The sequence below is a fragment of the Chelmon rostratus genome, chromosome 17 (assembly GCF_017976325.1).
Source record: "Chelmon rostratus isolate fCheRos1 chromosome 17, fCheRos1.pri, whole genome shotgun sequence".
Lineage (NCBI taxonomy): Eukaryota > Metazoa > Chordata > Actinopteri > Chaetodontiformes > Chaetodontidae > Chelmon > Chelmon rostratus.
Window position 1 is genome coordinate 24,231,540 of NC_055674.1, and position 15,699 is coordinate 24,247,238.

The 15,699-nt window shown below is 40.7% G+C and overlaps 1 protein-coding gene across 2 annotated transcripts in view; it reads left to right on the forward strand.

The window, feature by feature from the left end:
• Positions 1 to 15,699, forward strand: part of sept12 (septin 12) — a 62,443-nt gene that overhangs the window by 20,084 nt on the left and 26,660 nt on the right. Inside the window, exon 1 of one of the 2 annotated variants that reach the window (XM_041956231.1) lies at positions 15,486 to 15,539. The exons of the other annotated variant lie outside the window; for it this stretch is intronic. The gene's annotated coding sequence lies outside the window, so the exon portion shown is untranslated. Of the gene's footprint in view, positions 1 to 15,485; positions 15,540 to 15,699 lie in introns of those variants that run through there. 2 annotated transcript variants of the gene reach the window in all.

Here is a 15,699-nt window from a genome sequence, read left to right on the forward strand (position 1 = left end):
TTGTGTTATGTGTGGGGAAAATGATCTGTTCAGATCTATTCAAGGATGGTCTTTGCCATGGATGTGAATGCTCTTTCTCCAACCATCCAGACTCCTTGCTTCTTCTCAGATGTTTTATTCACAGCTGTCACATGTAATGACATGATGATGTCATACAACACTCCGGTGTTGTTCTTTTGGGAGCCCTGCCTTTAGGGTGTAGCAGCAGAGATCTTAAAAAGTTCAGTGATCTCTTACTTGCAGTCTTTGGCAAGAGTCTACATCAGTGAAACAGTGAGGACCCTGGACAAGGGACTGAATGAACACCAGAAACAGACAACATCAGTCTGTGAACACCAGCCACAGCAGCTCAAGAGGTCAAGGGTCGTGGAAGAGGTCACAGGGCACCCACCATAAGTCAGTGGATGGCAGGACAAAGATCAAGAACATCTTAGTGCTTATGGACGTTTTTTTTCAGAATCCACCTTTTGATGCACCAACTTTCTATGCAGCAGAAGGAAAGTTAAGTGTTTGTCATGTACAGTTTTGTGGCCTTGTCTGTAGGCCAGGTTATAGGGCACATACAAATAAATGTAAGAAACAGCCAATCAGAGTTTTTCACGAGGGAGCCTCCTCTCTGCTGCTGTTTGTTGGTGTTTCAGCTAGGCTGTCCTTCCCATCAGCTCAGATTAGAAGCCCATTTCCTGTCCAGTTGTTTGGGTCAAGGCCCTGAAATGTGTTTCCTGCACCAGATAAGATTTGCTCACCCTGGCTGTTTTGTTTTTAATATGAACACACAAACCGGGGTAGACAGTAAAGAAGACACTGACAAAGGTGGGCTGAAAGACAAACATGAATAGACTTGAAAATGACCTGACTGTAAAAGGGTCTTCAAAGGAGACTGAGTGAGGCTCGTGGTTGAAAGGTGTGAGAAAGCAGGGGGAATGTGTCATGTGAAGCAGTGAGATGTGAAGGTAAGACTTAGAGTGAATCAAAGCACCATAAGTCAACAGATGGTGGATTAGAGGCCTTTAGAGAGTAGAACATCTTGAAAACACTGCTTTGGTGATGAGTCACGTTGGATGGTGAGTGTGTGCGCACGTGTCACGATGGAGTAACAATACACACAGTTTTTCTGTTAGAAGAAATGATGTGCTCCAATTTTTGAGAAATAAACAAAAAATGAAACAAATGAAGGCACAGAGTGAGATGTTGGATACTGACAAGGGCTGTAATGCAGAGCTGTTATGCATTAGTTTCTGCATGTGGTGGTTTCTCAAAAATAACTGTATTTGTTTGAAGAGATAAGAGGAAGGATCCAATTGCAGATGCTTGAGGCATGGCTGGAGCAGGTCAGTGATTTTAATGCACAGGCCAAAAGGTACAAAGGCTTACGGGGTGAGGCAGGAAAGAGTCAAAACCAGACACGGAAGTGCAACAGGCAAACAAATCCAACTGGGAGAACACGCAAATCAAAAATCCAAAAACAGGCGAGGTCCAGGAACACCAAGCAAAAATCCAAAAGCACGAGGAGAACACAGTGACTGACACACAATGAATGAAGCACAATGAAAAACAGACAGAGCACGCTGACACAGCTATCACTACAGAGAATATGCTTCAGAAATTGCTGCAGCATGTGTATGATGTATGCGTCTTTTTGTTCATATTTGACTGAGTACACTGACTCTGTGAAGAAGTGGTGTGAGTTTGAGGCAGATGAGTGACAGGTAAACTGTTAAAACTGCACAAACTCTAATGCTGTTCACATTTGTCCAGAGGGTATTATCTGTTCATATCCAAGTACATGCTGTAACATTGGCATATGGGTACACTGATGGCTGGTTTGTCCAGGGAAACACGGCTTTTTAGAAAGATGATGAAAACTCATTAAAAGGGACCTGTTATCCTCATTTCCATGTCTATTTTTCAAGCTATTTTTATTGTGGTACTCCACTAGAGTAGCTTTGTGTGATTCACAGTTGAGAAACGTCCTTGTTTATTTTATACAGCCATGCTCTATAGCATACCCTGCTTTATTGTTTATTTTACTCTAAATGGGACCATAATTCCAAAAATGAACAATGCTGTATTGAATACTTGAAACCAGTGGTTTCTTTAGGAATATATTTACTGATGTAATGAATCAAGGAAGGAGTAGCATCATTTTCTCAAAGCACATAAGAATTATTTTTGGAACCAGTGCAATCACCCCCTGCTGGCCACTAGAAAGAATACATTTTTAAAACACTTTGCATCATCCTCTGTCTGAAACAAGCAGTTTTAACTCCTGTTTGGCTAATTTCCAGAAGCTTACCGAGCGACAGAGCCCAGTGATGTTAGCAGTGCTTCATCCTCTTGTTGTATTTGATGGCCTTTACTTTTGCAGGAAGTAAAACTATCTGTCCATCAGAACACTGTAAATCTCAGAGTTCAGGCAGAGCAGCTGGTGGACATCAGAGGGAAAATAGAAAATATTTTCACCATAAAATGCTGTAGATGACATTGGTATGAATAAATACACTCAGCGGGTTGGTGGGCGTATCCCTGTGCCGTGTAGGTGTGCTGTGCCTGGAGCAGATGACCAATAAATGAGCTGACAACGAGTTAACGACAGCTGGTTGTAAAAGTAGAAAAAACATTGTAAACCGAGTATTCAGAGCAGTTGGAAGCTTTGTGCTCACTGGGATTACTTTTACATACAGTCCTTTACCTCGTTATTTGAAACTTTGCCCTCGTTTAACATGAACGTCCAACATTGTTATATTATATATATAGAATATGACAGAAAACAAGGGGGAGCATAATCGATCCCCTTTAAGAAATGCTTTTCTGTCACATTTTGCTGAATGGTGACGTTCTCTGTATGTAATTCACCAAGACACTTTAACCAGTCTAGTTGATGAGTTGGAACAATTAGAAAGACAGTTCATGTCTGGCCTGTTGCCTTTTGCATCATTTCAATTCACTGCGTATCTCACTGACAACACAATACGAGTTTTACAAGCATGATAGGAGTGTAAATGACCGTATGATTATGGAAAGGTGCCGCTGTTCATGACATCGCATTTGTAGCTGTTTGGGATATCCTAACCAGCTTTGGTAAATGTGTCACACTGTTGCATTTGAATGTTCCCATCCCTCTCTTCAAAGCAGTGATAGTGTTTACAAGAAGTATTAAAACTGAGCGACAACAGCGCACCGTTCAGGGTGAACATTATTGGAAGAGGAGAGGGAGGAGGGGACTGACGGAGTGGTGGGGGAGAGTCAGCAGTGAGTCCAGAGGAAATCCTTCTCCCTTGTCCGCCTTCCTCTCCTGTTTTTAGAGTGCTATATTGCAAAACTGTTGCGGGATCTGTGTTACTGTTTGGTGGTTAGAGTGGTTAGAGGCTGGTTAGTACATGTCCCGCTCCAGCCTTTCAGCAGGGAATGTTCTGAAGGGTCAAAAAAATACAGCCCTTGTCATCGATGTGTCTCATTCACTCATTGCAGCCATGTGTAAAGGAAGAGGGGATTTCTGTTCGGCAGGCACAGACCAGTCACTCTGTGTGCGTGCGTGCGTGCGTGCGTGTGTGCGTGCGTGCGTGTGTGTGTGTGTGTTAGGTGAAGAAGCACCTGCAGCTGGGCTTGGCTTGGATTTGTTTCCAGTCTGTTTAGTTGTCCTGACACGGCTGCCCTTTGGCTTGTGCAATGAAAAGCAAGAGCTGTGGAAACAATCCTGTGTGCTCCTCACACCTACTGAGTGCACACTTAAGAGTGGCCAGGTCAGGGTTATGAGGGCTGACTGGTTTCAAGTTTCACCAAATATCCATATAAAACATGACAGAGTCTATTTCTTATTTGCATAGAATGTTTATTCATATTACGTGGTCACTGTATATGATGCAGTGTCAATTTAAAAAAGTCATCACCATGTGATGAAGCTCTCTATCAGTCCTCTGTACTCTAAGTGCAGACAGCATATCTCACTGGAAATTATTCACTGGAATCATACATGTCAATACAATGACTTTAAATTTGTCAAAAAAATAATAATAAATAAATAATACAAAAAAATAAAATAAATAAAAAGTCCTTCCAAGCCTTCACTACATCCTTAACAGACATGAATGCAAACTGCAACTTGATGAGATGGTGGAAGCATATAACTGCAGGGTGGTAATTATAGTTTTATTTCATTCCAGCTGTTTTCATTTCTCTTTTTCTTTTTTTCAAAGTCTGTGATGTGATTGACTGTCCAACTGGTTTCAGACCAAACAAGCAATCACATGAGGACGTGACGTGATGGAATGAGACTTTTGGAAAAGGATCATTTGGTCAGATGAGTCACTTAATGAACAAAAGTTATCAATGGGGGAAATTTGGGCCTAATTCCTTGGTTTTGATTGGCTGATTCTCTCTGAGCACTGACAGGAGTAACTATATGGAGTCATTCTATGTTTTAGTGTCATCAGCTGTCATCAGACATGGGTAATAAAGAGGTGCGTTTACTCCATCACATGTTCTGAAGTCAATTTTTATCGTACATTGTAATAGGCTTAGTTTTAATGCAGCTTACTTTTTACCTTTACTTAACTGGGTTTTTAGAGAAAAGTAATTATTTTTACTGTACATTTGCGCTACTTTTTTCAATAATCATTTTATACATTCATGCACACTCCATTTTGAGGCAGATGGTCAGCTGGCCCCAGGTCTGCTGGTGCTCTGTTGTCCGACTGCAGCCATGCCTCCACATGACTTTTTCAAAGCAGTGTAATAGCTGAGGCTACAGCAGGAGTTAGACTTTCAAACAGAGCTAGCTGCTAATGTTTGCAGATGAGTTAACAGTGCAGTCAGTCAGTACATCAGAGAACTGGACTGACTATAATCTGACAGAGAGCAGTAAGTGTGTCTGCTGTGTCAATGTTAATGTGATTAATAATTCATTTACACAGTATGTCATGCTTCAAAACTATTACTACTCCTGCTTTGGTGTATATATCCAATATTAATTAATGCAATATTCAAGAATCACAATACATATCGAATGGTGCCCAAGTTTCATGATAGTATCAAGGTGGGATTCCTAAATGAGATTCACTCTAGAGAATTCCCATGATGTGCATTTGTCCTTGTAATGTGGTCCTTGGCATCACGGGCCAGCAATAACTTCTAATCTAATGTAAGACAGGCAGAGCGGTAAAGTGGAAGGGAGAAGAGAGAGCAAGGGTGAAGAAGAAAGATAGACAGAGCAGAGGAGGAGAAACGGGGAGGAAGGCAAGATTTTGTGAAAGAATGAAATAAATTCTGAGAAAGACAGTTATTAAATTCCTTCCTCTTGTGCCAAAGGGTAGTAATGTTCTGTTAGCAGTTGGCAAGTATACTTGACTCTGTCATAACCATCTTCACCCCTTCATAGCCGCTGTGAGTGTGATTTAGTATAGAGTGGAAAACCTGATGATTTTTATCTTCCCCGGTGTAATTCAATCAGTGACACCCACATAATGGGCTATAGGGAATATCAACAACCTGTCCGGCCATGACTAATTGCTTTTATAACATCATAAATTGTATCTGAAACCTGTTTGACCCAGTACCTTTTTTGGGGTAGGAATGTTCCCCTCTTAAATCAGCACTTATTACACACCAGTGGCTGCGAGTAGTAGCAAACAGGTTTTGATAATACATTGAAATATAAACTTTAATACCCAGAAAGGTAACATCAGCAGCTGCTGCTGCAGTGTTTATGAGCGTGACCACCACAATGGTGCTGGACATGTGCAAATGTGACATTTCTCTACAAGGTAGCATGAAATACAACATATGTGATGCATAAACTACCAATTCCAAATTATTAATGAATGAAGATAAAATGGAGCTTCTCTGTAGAGGAATTTCACATAATTATGGTCATTATTATTGTTATTATTACAAAAATATATTGTATTTGTATTCCTACAAATGATGGCATACTTCATTTGCAGTTCAGTCTGTTGACCAGAGGCACTTGCAATCAGTTTGGTGATCAATGGCACATTCAAGTCCAAACATTTCTGCAAAATTTATGGTATTTTGCCAAAAATAGGCTCTCCAGAAGCCTATATGTAAGTGATCATAACTCAGTGTCATGGGTCTGACTCACTTTAAATTTTACACAGTTCATTCTTTGTACATTTGTTCACCATGGCTTTCTGTGGCTGCGTGTTCACATCTAGATGCTTCATAACAAATTCAAGGGATTGTGCAACCTTGGCAGAGTGTTTTCTGTGTGTGTGTGTGTGTACACGCATGTATGTGTGTGTGTGTGTTTGTTACCTCATTGGGACCCTGTCTGTGTGTGTGTGTGTGTGTGTGTACGTGTGCGTGTGTGTGTGTGTGTGTGTGTGTGTGTGTGTGTGTGTGTGTGTGTGTGTGTGTTTTGATGTAAGGTTTTGTTGTGGGCCCAGGGCCACACAGTACTTAACTTAACTTCACATCAACAGGAAACTGTAAAGCTTCAAGTACCACTCCAAGCAAAGCTTTAGAGTCTGACTCATCTTTAATAGACCCCTGTGTCCTAGGAAGTAAGTGTGTTCATTCTCTTTAATGTGTGTGTGTGTGTGTGCGTGTGTGTGTGTGTGTGTGTGTGTGTGTGTGTGTGTGTGTGTGTGTGCGTGTGTGTGTGTGTGTGTGTGTGTGCGTGTGTGCGTGCGTGTGTGTGTGTGTGTGTGTGTTGTGTTGTGTTGTGTTGAGGCACAGACACTTGTTTGGGAGACAACCTCTTTGGTATAATAATTGTTGCTTCTGAGTTCAAACTGTATGGATGCATTTACAGGACACCCACAGCAGAGTTAACCCTTCAGAAACATGGCCTGGAGTTAGAAAAGGGCCACGCCACACATTGTACACTTACTTCACTAGTCATGAAGACTACTGCTAGCCCAAACACTTTGATAGTCTTCTGTGATTCTTGAGGAGCTTTGTCATGAATGACAAAATAACACTGATGATCTCAACTTGGGTTTAATGTATAACATAAAGGCAGCATTGCAAACTGAAGGTTTGGAATTTGGACTGGCTTGTCTGCACAGGAGGCGTTTCAGCAGCGTTTCTCAGTTATCTGTCTCACATTTATCTGACAGAACAGATATGCTTCTATATTGATTAATGCAGCTGTCTACACAGACTAGCCTGAATCCTGTTTTTATGCTTCAGGTGTATTGCCTTCTGTTTTATGCTCGTAACTACAAAGATTGTGTTGAGGTTCTTAGTGCTGCTTCTATGCAGGTGACCAACACTCAATACTGGGCTTGAACTTATCCTGTGTAGATGGAGCCTGTGTAGGCAGGGTGTAAGGCATAGGATTTCATCTGGTAGGGAGGGTATAATGTAGGGATACTAACGATAAGATAAGATAAGTTAACATAAGATAAGATTCATTAATCCCCAGCCGGGGAAATTTGGGTATTACAGCAGCAGGTAATAGAAGTTGGAAAAGAAAATAGCAACAGAAATAGAGAAATTCAAAAAACAAAATACAAAAGAAAAGCTGACTATATATATATGTACATATTATACAAGTGACTATATAAAAGAAAAATGTGGAGAAAAAAAAGCTCCCCCCTCAGCAGTGATAACTGGATCATGGTGGAGAAGTGAAAAAACATGACCCTCACTGTGCTACCAGTTCTCTCCAGGTGGGAAAGAGAGCGATGGAGCAGGTAAAAGATAGCGTCTTTCACACCAATGCCTGGTCGATATGTGAACTGTAGGGGGTCCAGCTCGCTGCCCACCAGGTGTCAAAAATGGTTGAGTATAATCCTCTCCAGAGTCTTCATCAGGTGGGAAGTTAAGGCTACAGGCCTGAAGTGGTTGGGCTCCCTTAATAGGGAGAGATCTCACATTCCCCATAATAAGAGACGGCATAGATGCTTTATATCATCGTTTGTCCCGGCACTTACTCCAGCTCTGCATCCCCTTCTCCGGTCTTACCGCTGGGAGTAGGCTGGTGTTGCACAGCTGGTCCCCAGTGTAAACAATGGAACCGTGGCTGAATGGATCACCCAAAGTTGTTTTTAAAAGTCCAGAAAACAGTAAAAAGCAAATCACTAGTCTCACCAGATGTACATCCGTAGGTCCGTACGATCGACCGAAACTAGTGAAGGAGAAAAGACGAGAAACACGCAAGAAAACATTAAAACAAAGAAAAGCGGTCAGAGCTGCTGTAACTAGCTGCCACTCATGCATTCATTCATCATTCATTCTCTTGCATTCAGTCCTGAGCAGAAAACAGTGTTTGGAACTTGACGTATATAAAAGTCAGGATATCACTACCTCCAAATCCAGGACCACTCTTGTTTTTTTCAAATTTGTCTCACACAAGTTTACACAACTTTATCCAGCCCATCCAGCACACTGCAGACTATGGTCAATTGAGAACTGGGACAGTTTCAGCAGACTCGGTCCTACAGGCATGTACATGCAGACACACTCTCCCAGTTTTTTATGGTGTTTATGCTTCAGCAGGAAAGAAAATGAGCGGATGAGCAAAGAGAGAAACAGAAAATAATAGTGAGGCAGAAAGATTGATGGAGAAATGGTTGCCTGTGTTCCTCCCAGCCTATCAGCAGGTCATAAACCTCCTCCTGACTATGAGAAAATACCCAAGTGTGTATATGTGCTTGTCATGTGTACATACTCCTCTGTATCAGCAGAGTCCTGGGTGTTTCTGTCTGTTTGCAGTGTTTGTGCTTTCCTCCAAAGCCACACCAACTCCCTGACCCTCACGCCTCAGCAGCTAAGGCTCATGACTTCAGAAACTCTTCGTGGTAAATGTTAAATAGGCTGCAGTCCACACAGATAGCAGACTGAACATGAGGAGTTTGCATCGTGGTTCAAGAGGTTTTCAGGTTTATGTCTTTGGAAAATGGACTGAATATAAAGTGCTTTTAAGGTGCCAGGGTACTTCATCAGAAGTGATTATTCCGAAGTTGGCAAAATGGGAGAGAGAATCCTGTAATTTTTAGCCTTTTATGGACTAATTTAACAATACTGCAAGACAAATTAATAATTGGATTATTGGAGTTCTGCAGAAGGATTTGGGGAAAAAAAACACATAGAAGCCAAAGATACTTTGCTATTAAATTAGCTAATATCAATAGCTAGAACATTAGCTAGAATAAATTTGACATGACAAACATTTGCTTTGTTTTTAATCCATAAAAAGTACTGCATATATTGATAAGCCTTAGCACCGATAGAATAGACTGCATATGTGTGCTTAATGTTAATAAAATATAATCTAAACCAGATTTAAACCTGCTATTTTAATGCCCTCTATTTTTTGGTTGCTACCTGTGCCACATGTCAGAGGTTCCAACGCTAAAACAAAGAGCAACAGTGAGACTGAACAACCCTGGTGTGTGGAGTGTGTCAGAAAAAGGTGTTTCAGACAAGATACCATTAGTTTTTACAGAAAATATGCCACCATTACATAATAATTTGATCGTTTTAAAATATTTGGAACAAAGCCAAACCTTCGCGAAGAACAGGATGGGCCATTGTATCCTGTCAAAAGCTTTTTCTGCATCCAATGACACAGATCCAGCTGGGCCACAGAGAGAGCCTTATAGATAATGCAGTACAGTCCTCTCATGTTGCTGGATGATAAAGGCCCCTGAACAAATCCAGACTCCTCTAGATGGATCACAGTCTTTGACTGTATATTCATAGATGCATCAGTCTCCTTTGGTCTGGCTGAAGCCTTCTCTCACAGTCTGTTCTGGGTGGCAATGTACCAAATAACTTCTCATATTTGATGTGTTTCCTGTAGTGTATTTAAGTGTGTTCCCCTTGTCATTTTCCTTGAAACAGGAAACCTGAATTGCTGCCACACATCAGTTCTAAAAGTCAATGAAGCATCTTTAATCTCTTTTTTGTCCATCATTTTCTCATTGGGTTTATTTTTAGCAGCGTTTGGCTTGCATGCAAAGGATGATGGGAGTCTGTCTTCTTGACTACTGTGATTGCGCTCCCTGTTGTTCAAGCAAAAACAATAAAATTTTCGACAAAGACAGATAACCATGTAGCGTCACAGTAGATAGCCTCATAGCGCCACAATGGCATCGAGGCATATTTTGATCATATTGTTACATCTCTACTATTCGGCTCACATTTCAAAGTGTAGAATATGCAGTAAATGCCTCATTACATTTAGACAAGGCGACACACTAAAATCCTAAAATCACAACGAGGCACCACTTGCTTTACAATATTAGAGCAACAAGAATTGGATCAGCTATTTCCTGCATTAAGTGACAACAGTTATGTGGTCAAAATCAGATACCTGCACTTAGTTTATATGTACTACTTGAAGGATCTGTACACATCAACTACACATTATGCCTCCATTGTGATTTCGAGAGGGTGTATGTGATCACAAAGTTTAACAGGTGTTCAATAACTTGTTCAAAGCCAAGTGAACACTGTGTCGTTCATTGCGTTTCCTGAATCTGACCACCATCCTCATGCGTCTTGTTTTTCTGTCATGGTCCAATCAAATTCCACTTTTCTTGTTACTCCAAGGGTGAGGGAACTAAGCAGCACCGATTGCAGTCTGGTGGTGAAATAAAATGAATACTAAAATCTGTCTTTTGTCATTAAACATTCACTAGTCTGTGTGGGCTATGGCTCTGAAAGGGTTTTTTTTTATAGCTTTTTTACGCTTCTTTGGTTTATCCCTGCAGTGGACTTTCCTCAAATTAACCCAAAGCATGCTAGCATATGCGTCAGCCTCCTTGTGACTTTGAGCTCAGTACAATTGTATGCACGACTTTTCATAGCCATGAACATGAACTTTCACAGCAAATTTCATGGAAACCAAGTCATACATTTTCAAAATTCCTTGTCATGGAAAAGAATGTATGTGACTGTGGTGTTGGAGGAAAGGCCAGACTCTACAGTTGTGGGGTGTGTCTACAGAGTAGACTATATTTCTTAAATAAGCTCAGGTGCAATGCAGTTCGATATATGCAGCAAAATGTTGCAGATTTTTTACCACTCTGTTGTTCCAAGTGCAGCAGCTGTCAAGATACCTTTCATTGGGACAACATGTTGGATGGACAGACTGACTGACAGCACCCTAAAGTCGAATATGTTCATCCAGCAACTGCATTATTTTGAATGTGTTTGTCAATGACCTTCAGATAACATAATGCATGTATTTCTTACATATTCTCATAGATATGCTCTATTACGCCAGAGAAGACTAGCAAATCTTCTTCCTAAAGCATAGCAAGAACATGTAAGGAGTAAGGACTGGGGCTGTACATTCCTCCAAGAGGAGATTCTTATCTGTTGATGTTTTCATTGTTGATGCGTGAGATAGTTTAGTTTTGCTTCACAGACATTTTACACTAAGTTTAGATAAATACCACAAACTCATCACCTTTCATTCACTGCAGTATATCTCACCTACAATCTCTTTCTTTGTTTGTGTGTGTGTGTGTGTTGTGTGTGTGTGTGTCTGTGCGTGTGCGCGCGCGCGCGTGTGTGTGTGTGTGTGTGTGTGTGTGTGTGTGTGTGTGTGTGTGTTGGACAGAGAGAGCGATCATGCAGGTGTACTTTTTCACCACTAGGGGGAAGCACTGAATGCTTGTGAAATTCACCATCCTCCTGTGGAACAGTAGCTCTTAAAGCTGGGCTCTCAGTTGTAATCCATAACTCTAGTTTCATAGCTAACTTTCCTACATATGAAGTAAACTGAATGTTGTTCAATAGCAAGTTCACACCAGAAGTTATTTTCAGGTCTTAAACCTTTGATCAGTGTCACTGACACAACACTACAGACAAACTGACGTTGAAATGTCAGTTCAGCTTGTTAAAATCCAACTGTGAACTAACTTCCACTTGATGCTGTCTGTATTGGGTAAAATGTGGCCATCTGGTTACTGTCAAACTAACTGACCGCTGCGTTACCTGATTTTGACAGATTAAGCTGCTTTTACAATTTGTAGTAATTTTTTTCGTGTGGTAGTGATGTGTTGCTCTGATTGACTGCTGAAACATACACTGTGACAGATCAATCAATCACCTTCGAAGACAAATCAAATGGATCCTGACATACCATGTCTCATGATCAATGTAGTAGTCAATATTGATTAAACCAACCACTTTACTCATAAAATATGACCTTTACTCTGTGATGTAGCACTGCTGCTCATTTTCCACAAACTCAGTACTACATTATTTTTTCTGTTAGCAGAGGCACTCCACTGTAATTGACTGCAGGAGAACCTTGGTGTGAGAAATACATTTGGCAAATTAAACCCTTACTAACATGCAACACATACTTCACGGTGCAAGTATATTTAAAAATAGCAACCTTTATTACTGCCATATATCTCTTTATTTTTACCTATTTATTACTACAAAACAGCAGTAACAATGGCCAGTACTTGCACAAGACTTGAAACTACAAAGCACTCAGAGAGCCTATGCCACTCTCAAAGCTGCAATTCACACTGAAGCCATTTTTTTAAGGAAAATATAGAAAAATATGAAATAGTTTTTAATCTGCATCTCAATTGGGTTCTTCATCAAAATACACAGCGCTAAAACAAGTGCAGGGTTTTCAGAGAAATCCTAAATCCTCCCTGGGAATCCTCTCTGGGGAACTTCTTCGTGGAAGGGACCACACTTACCTGAGCCAGCCCATTAGGAGGAATGTTCAGGTTTTATATCGGAATTTAACTGTTCAGAATTTCAAATGAGTCAGATTCGTGACCACTGAGCTGCAGTCAGCACGTTGTCATTGCTCCATCTACAGGCGATATGCATCAAAGGAGGTGATCACTTGGAGACGTGTGCATGTGTCATCTAAAATTTGCTGCCAAACAGGCCACAACAAGAAAATGGAAATCAGTAGCAGAAACCGTATGTATCATCCAACAAGAAATCATCTCTGGGGGGATAACCCGAACACAATGCTGAAAATAATGAAATGAGTGGGAAGAATGGTAACATTTTGCAAACAAAAATGGTAAAAGAAATTGCAATCAGAAAACTTAGAAGTTAGGTTGTGAAGCATTTGTTGGACCAAACGAACAACAATTTTTAGCTTCTGTGCTTCAAAGGAGTATGCTGGTTGTGTTCATGTACAGCAGAAGCCTGGGAGGACTGTATGGATGGATAGATGGAGAGAAGGAATCAGTGCATCCCCTGTTCGTTTGTGTTGCATGACACGTTGACACTTGCTAGGAGGCACAGACACCACATTCCAGTACAGACCTGTGGATGTCAGCAAACCTGTGTTTGTCTGTGTGTGTGTCTTTGTAAGGGCTGTGCGATAATTAGATAATAGCATTTATCAGCTTTCAGTAGAATTGTGTCGTGATGACACATTTGTGTCATGTTTTTATGTTACAAAATTCTGTTGTCAGATTAATTACTGAAGGCAAGCATGTTATTAACAGAAAGAGTGACTGAAACCCTTCCCAGGAGAGTTAATGCCAGAGACTGTCAGAGAGCAGCGCACATTACTGCATCCCATTAAACAGAAAGATGTGCAACCAAGTGACACACAGTACTACAGCAAATGTCTCTCATCTGCTATTTTGTTAATCATTCAAATTATTTAAAGCAATTAAAAGAACAGGTATTGAAGATAGCCCAATATTACAGAAAGTCATATCTGCATACACTGATTGTCTCTCTCCCTCCTTTTCTGAAGTCAGAAAATTTCCTGTTAAGCAACCTGAGAGGCACTTCATTTGAAGCATAGCGAGGCCTTTTAGGGTGGCTTTGGAAATTAGCCCCACCTCGACCGTGTATAAAAAAAATGCAGCTCATACACTATTACATTAGTGATGATACAAAATATTGCAAATATGCACAATATGCATAACAGTGTCAACGTGTCCAGCGTTATCACACTACAAAATATTTCCTATGCAGAAACCCCGAGCCCTACTTCTATGTTTGAATTGCAACTAAAGATTATTTTCATGACTGATTAATCTGCTGATTACTACTGCTTGAAAGTTGTGATGTTTTCACAGTAGTTTGATATTCATAGATGTATATAATAAATGATTAATTGTGAATATAATCAGTTTCATTGGTAGTCACTATAGTTTATGAATGATTTTTTGGGGCTGTACAATCATTGAAGACAATGGCTACATAATCGTAATGACCATATTTCACTAACTCAGGCCAAAGGTCAGAACTGTGAGGATTTGGTACAGGTTTAGCCACACACACCTCACGATTGGTATTAAGATGCTGCAAAAGGGTCAAGGAGAAGGCGTAAGGATAATTATGATATTTCGGTGTTAAAAAAAGTAATTTATGGATAGTTTGTGTCTTGATTCTCTGTTTGTTGTCGAGGTTATTTAGCCACAATGGTGCCACTTTTTTGTTAGTGTGCCAATGTGTGTTTGCTATGTGCTGGACTATTTCTTGGGTGCCACCACACACCACAACTAGCTGTGAGTGGTATCAATCTAACCATCTATTCTTAGCAAAAAAAGAGATTTCCCAAAATGTCAGCCTGCTCAATGAAAGTTGTACAGTCAGCTAACTGCATCGTAATAAATTCTTATTATTTTACAATATTAGTTACCAGTTCCTTTTCCTTCAACATTTTTTTAGATCCAAAACAAGGTTGATTAGTTTTTATCAGCCCACTTTAAGATAAAAGATGACATTGCTTGCTTGTTAAAGAGCAACTGTCTGTGATTATTTGTGCATATGTGTTATGGTAACAGCTGGTTGAGGTTCAGTGCTCGCATTCAACCCTTCACCTGATAAATGTACAATGTCACTTTAAACATTGCCATTTTTTAGTGAACAGCCCTTTTGTGAGATTGCATCCATGGTTTGATTATTGGTCCCTGATCTCAGGGTGGTGCCCCGGCATTATTCATTCTAATTAACAATATTATTGATATTGATACACTTATTGATATCGCTAACTATCCTTATTATCCAAACAGAATATTCAGTGGATTTTGGAAATGTCATGTGATCATGCAGGGGAAGTTTGTAGTGGGATGAAGGAGTGGGACAGGAATGTGATGTGTCTGAGAATCGTTTAATGTGGGTGATGTAGGAATGGTGCCACCTCCTAGTGTTCAGTTAGCAAAGTCATCCAGTCAGGTCTATGTCATTTACAGGAAGAAAAAGGAACAACAGACTGAACACTGGATATATGTTTAAATTCATCACTGCAGCAGAGGCAGCACACTGAGGAAAGCAAGGCAAAGAGACAGTGAGAGTGCTGAGCTACTATCTGTTTGCTGACAAAAAGTCCATTACACTTGAAAAATGAACAATGTGTTGTTGTTTTTTTTTCATTTTACACGATGCACAATGGCAGATCTGACAGAAATGTGAGTAAAGGAACCAGGAAACAGTTTCCCCCACATGCCAGGAAACGCATCATCCTCTTACACACACACACACACACACACACACACACACACACACACACACACACACACGCACAGTTCCACGCCCCTCCACACACACAGGCAGTGATATGACATCCTGCCTAGTTGGACAGCTGTGTGCCACTGCTGACTGCTGTGTCTCCACACCAGGTAAAGAACAGCTCTCTCCTTCCTGTTTTCTGTCCCTTTAATCAGCTTTTGACTGGACCACAGTCCTTTGTGTTCACGAGGCGGGTTCTTTTCATGTGATGCTTTACGCTCGCGGTGGGGCACTTTGTTGTTCTGTGGTGAAAGTGTTTCAGGGTTGGCA